Source organism: Mastigoproctus giganteus, chromosome 11 (genome assembly GCF_048544385.1).
Source record: "Mastigoproctus giganteus isolate SK-2022 chromosome 11, ASM4854438v1, whole genome shotgun sequence".
Lineage (NCBI taxonomy): Eukaryota > Metazoa > Arthropoda > Arachnida > Uropygi > Thelyphonidae > Mastigoproctus > Mastigoproctus giganteus.
The window spans coordinates 39,181,254-39,187,271 of record NC_143585.1 but is presented as its reverse complement, the minus strand read 5'-3'; positions in this window follow the sequence as shown (position 1 = coordinate 39,187,271).

The window sequence follows — 6,018 nt, the reverse complement described above, 5'->3', positions numbered from 1 at the left end:
TTCATTACATTGCAGAAATAAAAAAAGTAAATAAAATAAAAAAATTATTATTGCTTTGCCATGTTAATTCTTATTAAATTCTTATAACAGACACATTCGAAGCACACACATAAATTTACTATTTATCTTTTTTATCACCTCTGTAGGACCTCAATACTGCCGATATTTATATTGAACTTAATGGAGAACGCCTAGAACCATTCGAATCGAATGGTTTTGTATATCACGCTTATCCTACTCATTTGTCTCAATTGAATCTGGTGACAGAGAGATTGATTTCACCACGACTACCATTTATTCAGATTCGTTTCTTGCGGTACGAACATCGCCATTGTGGCATTATTGGAGTTATAAACGAAGTTATAAACGTACCAGTGGATGTAGATCAAATGATTCATCGATTACGTACAGAATTAGATAATGAAGATAATGATTATTGCCATAAATGTACACATTAAAAGAAAACATATACAGAATTCTTCGTATATAGAAGGTGTGTCCAAAAAAAACAAAAAACTGTTAAGGCATGGTAAAAAAGGAAGAAAGAAATTCCACAGAATCATCGCATTGACTTAGATAATTTTCTCCCTTCATCATGGTATAATTCATTACAATTTCTGCTGTATATAAGAACAGTCGCGCGTCCTTATTTTTCTTATCAGAAACATTAGAAGAGATATTGCTATGCATGTCACTTCCTGGTTACAGAATTTATGTGCAGAGACTCATTGAAAAGACGAATTTCAAAGGATTAAGTAAAGTAGGACAAGAATTCCTTTATTTGGTTAATCATTTCGTTTCTGGCAGGAAGCGCGATGATCCACATTGCGAATTTTAAAGTTTATTCAATTTTATTATTATTAAAAATCAAAAATCTCCGGGATGAAGCTGTAGAATCATAGTCTGAATTTCATTCGTTAGGTGTCAGCACAGTATGTACGTTGTTTAGCTTGGATTATAAACCACGAACTGGTCGATTTAAAGATTTTAGCAAATACAGAAATAATGATAATAAGTAGAAACCAGACAAATAAATTACATTTGATCTAGTCAAGAAATTTTGTTTTCATGATTTCATATTTCCGGTTCAATTTCATATCAATAATAATTTTTGGTTATGGGAGTTTAAAACTGTCAAAAACTGCATTCTCATCGATAAGATCCTAAGTGCCTTCCATTTCCAGTTGTCCAATGATAAACATAAGCAGATCCAGCTTGAACTCTTACGATTTTTCCGAAAATTACAATAATTTAGGTATTTATTCGTTAATATTAAGCATATAATCATATTTAGCGCAATTCCTGATACAAGGAGTCTGTTTTCAACGTTGCTCAACTAACTTTGAATATAATGGACTTTTTTTTCTTAATATTCCATTTTAGCTTGCAATATTTTTTTTCATTAAAGGATTGAAATAGCACCACTCAGCAGTAAATATAAATGGCTTTGAAATGACATATGGTCAAGGATTGTAGAGGTTCAATCCTATGGACAATTGAGCTTATAAGCATACAATCATACTGTGGGCAATCGAAATTATCGATTTTCCTATCCTTTAAAATTCCTATATTTCTTTAAAATGTGAATTGCTTAGAAGGACAAGAGGCTTTTTGACAATCTCAAGACGGTCTAAATAATTGATGCATTGACTTTTCGGCAAGTAAGGGCTGGTTCAATAAATTAAAATTGATGACTGGAATTCATTTGGTTGCGATAATTCCTCACAGCCAATGCCGATATAGCAGGGGCAGAACGATACGTCAATAATTGGTCCAATTAATGAAAAAGTGAATACAATCCTAAACATGGACTAAACGATGTCTTCAACATAGGCTAAACGGGACTCTTCTGGAAGAAGCACAACAGAATTTTCATTACAAAGGGGAATTCTTACCAAGTTATAAGATATCTAAGGATCGACTTACTCTTCTTCTGGAAGCAATGCGACCGGGGACTTCAAATTGAAACCGACACTCATTTATCACACCAGGAATCTAAGAGCTTTGAAAGGCTTTGTGAAAGCTAAGCTTCCTGTGGTTTAGAAGTCAAGCAAGAAAGCCTGGATTACCAGGACCTTATTCTAGGAATGGTTCTGAAATCATTTCTGCCCTGCAGTCAAGGTTTATTTCAGTAAGAACAACTGGCAGAGGTGGCATTGTTGATTATTGGCAATGCTTCTAATCATCCAGACAACCTCGATGAGTTAGCTGATTGGATGGTAATGACAATCTTTTGATCTTATTAACATAATGATGGAATCAAATAGATTCGAAACCGATCACAGCAGTGTCTTGAGTAATGGATAACGGACTCGCCTACTGGATGATCTTATCTGATTAAAAACGATATTAGTTACTTTTAGTTGATTACGTGGACAAATGTAGTCATTTCTAAAGAGAAAAAGTTAGAAACTACTCTTTAGAAAGTACTACATTTGTCACTATTATCACATTCCTTATCATTTTCTCTAGAGGGATAACAGCGTCCATAGACTGTCGACAGTTAAACCTAACGTTTGTTTTATAGAGGTGCTTCAATTTGAAGACAATCATCTTGCTTCCCAAAGTGATGTCAAAGTTATAGTCCATGGACCCAATCATAAATATCCCCTTAGATGTCTAGCTGCCAAACTTTGCATTGTACCTCTTCTAAGGCATTCTTTATAGGGACATCGCTTTGCACTCTCACCAAGCTAGTCGCCTTTCTCTGAACCATTTCTATAAGCTGAATATCTTTTTTGGGTGCGGTCTCCAGACCTGGATACAATATTCCAAATGCGCTCTATCACCTCACAAATAATGACAATGGATTCTTCTTCCTCTCTACTAACAAAAGCCTTTTGAATCACAGACAGGACACCACGTGCCTTCCTGGCAGCCTGTTTACACTGAAGAAAATTTCAAGTCGGGTTGAATCATAACACCTTTTTCCTCTTGTACTACTTTTAACTTCTCAACTCCTAGCGTATACGTGACTCAGTTATTTCTAGTTCACAAATAAGGTAGCTGCATACGGCTTCTCCACCTTAATATTTTTTGAGTTATTAAACTGCTACGCCTTATAAATTTTGCTTTCCGTCTAGCCCACTTAAAGTAAATAAATTATTCAAAGCTAAATTTACTAAAACTGAATATTGAAATTCACAATTTTAAAGTAGAGATGCACGTAGTTAACAAGTTAGATATTACTTATTCATTAATAATTTCAAACTGAAGAAACAAATTGTAATCTTAATGAACAAATAATTTTGATTTTGGAAGCAACGTTATTTTATTCTGAGTTTTTATACGTAGTGGTATGCGAAACGTAAGGACCAGTCAAGTTTTCACTTTTAGCTTCTCATAGGAGTGGGCTGGATATGGGAAAAGCATACCAAAGGAACCTCGTGAGATACAGAAATGATGAAGGAAACAACACCGACACAACAACGGAAACAAAACAGTACAGAGGGACTTTATTCAAAAATGGCAACATAGCACTGGCTGCCATGATACAGATGCATCACAGCCGAAGATGGAACAAAGGGAAGAGGTGGTCCTCAGTGGGAGATATGGCCACCCCTAATGTCGATGCAGGCTTTGCACTGCTTTCCATACTTAGAACAATGTTGTTGATAAGTTCTCGCGGTAACATCGTCCATTCCTCTATCAGCGCCATCTTCAGCTGGTGAACATTTTCTGGTGGGTGTGGACGTGCCACTAGGCGTCTCCCCAGAGCGTCCCATACGTGTTCGATGGGATTTATATAGGAGGGAAACGGACAGGTCAATCCATACGAACAATGTCTTCACTTTCCAAAAGGATATCAACAGCTGCAGTGCGATGAGGTGTGGCCTTATCATCCATAAACACGAACTCGGGGTCAATGGCACCTCGGAACAGACGCACATGGGGAAGGATTACCTCAGTACAATAGCGTGCACCGGTTACAGTACCGCCTTCCAGTATCTGGAGTTGAGTACATCTATCCAAGATAACGCCTCCCCAGACGAGAACACCTCTACCGCCATATCGATCCTTTTCAGTGATATTTGCGGGGTGATACCGTGTGCTAACCTCTCGGCAGATTAGCTGACGTCCAGAATCGCTGCTGAGACTAAATCTACTCTTATCAGTAAAGAGTACCTTACCCCACTGCGCTGCTGTCCAGTCCTTGTGTTGGATGCACCACTGTATGCACCCTGTGCTCCTGTGCAGCTGGTTTGCAATGGATCCCGCCGTCTGGTGTCGGTCCCCTCTTGGCCTGTAGGAGTATATAGCGGTTATCATTGGGGGCTGTTTTTCGTGGACGACCACCACTGGTCCTTCGAACAGCTGTACCTGTCGTTCTGAACGCCGACCACGCACGTGAGACGATGCTATGGGCGATACCGAACTCTGCAGTCACATTCCTCGCATTTTGACCTTCCTCAAGCTTCCCAATTATTCGAACCCGGGTAAAGTCATCCAGATGTAGTCTACTGCCCATTTCGTTGTCTGTAGTACTGTACGAAACCAATCGAACGTCTGTAACAATCGTGCTCACCATTCGGTAATTTGCACATAACTGTTTAACTGCTTCTTTTATCTGTTTATGTGAGCCCTCTCATCACGATTCAAATTTTGCATGTGCATCAGCTTTCTAATTAACGGCCACAGTTATGCAAATCGCCACAGAATGTTCCTCTTAATCTCGTGGTTGTAACCTTCAGAAATATTGCTGGTCCTTAAGTTTTGCACACCAGTGTATCTCTATATAATTTCCATGGTCGAAATTTTTATGCTGGAATTTTTTCTCAAAGGTAGTCGATGTAAATGAGTAAATAATCACTTTAATATTTTGAAAAAATAAAACAATTCCAAGTTCCTAAATTATTTATTTTTCAGCCGGATAAGTAAACAAAAGAAAAAAGCTAATTGCAGTAATTTAAAGTACAGAGAACAAGATTTGCAGGCATCAAACAAAGCATATACTCAAAGTTGAAAGATGTCGATGTACACTCACTGGCCAAACTTTTAGAAACCTTTATTCGATGCCTAGTTTATAAGATAACTTTTGTCCGAATTACAGTTCGTACGCATCGTGGCGTGAATTCCACGGGAGTCTACCTCCAGCTTTAACCAGTCTTCCATCAGGATGTTGTTGCTACAGGATTTGAAGGCGCATCAGCGACTCAGACCATAATGCGGCATATACTGTATATCATGTTGTAAATTGCGTGTGTTCTCTGATCGATTGTTGGTTGGCTGGACGTTGGCGTTTCCGGGAGAGAAAAACCATGCTACCCTCTCCAGAGAGCGACTAACTAAGCCACATTGTGAAGATGGTCCATAAAAATTCCTCTTCTCATCGATGAGATTTGAACTCAACTCTTTTACACACCCGGTATGGAGAGGACGGTGATTATACCAACTGTGCTACTACCGAGGACCTTTCATCAGGATATTTGTCAGCTGTATTGCGGTCAGTAGAGAAGTGCGAAGCCGAACTGTCCTTTCCAAAGAGTTCATATTAGAAATATTTCTCGAAATTTACTCTGATACAAGTTCTACACGATGGAAGGTTGCGTTGTCGTCTTGAAAGAATCCATCGCAATTCCGATAAAAATGAGGATAGCAGTGTGAAGTTGGTCCTATATGATAGAAAGCTATTAATTAATTCATTGGAGGTAACACGAGCTTCAAACAGTATGAGCGTATCCAGTCAGTACCAACGGAACGTACTCCATACTATGATACCGCCTCCAGCCGCTTGAGTGTGGATATGAGAGAGAATTTCCTTTAAATTCCTGCGGCCTCGCTCTTGGAGTACCAACTTTTTTGTGCCGTATTTCTTCCTTTTAGAGTTGCATTCTCCTTTTGCCTTGCACTCATTGTTTCCATTTAGGAGAGTTGCTTCCGACATACCAGTGATTTTGTTTTCTCAAATGTGGGTCCTACTAAAGGTGCTCTTTAACACTTTTCTAAAAATCAAAGAAGTTCGCCTGTTCCAACTGATGCCAATTGGAAAAGGTTTCCAATTTTTTGTCAAGTGAGTGC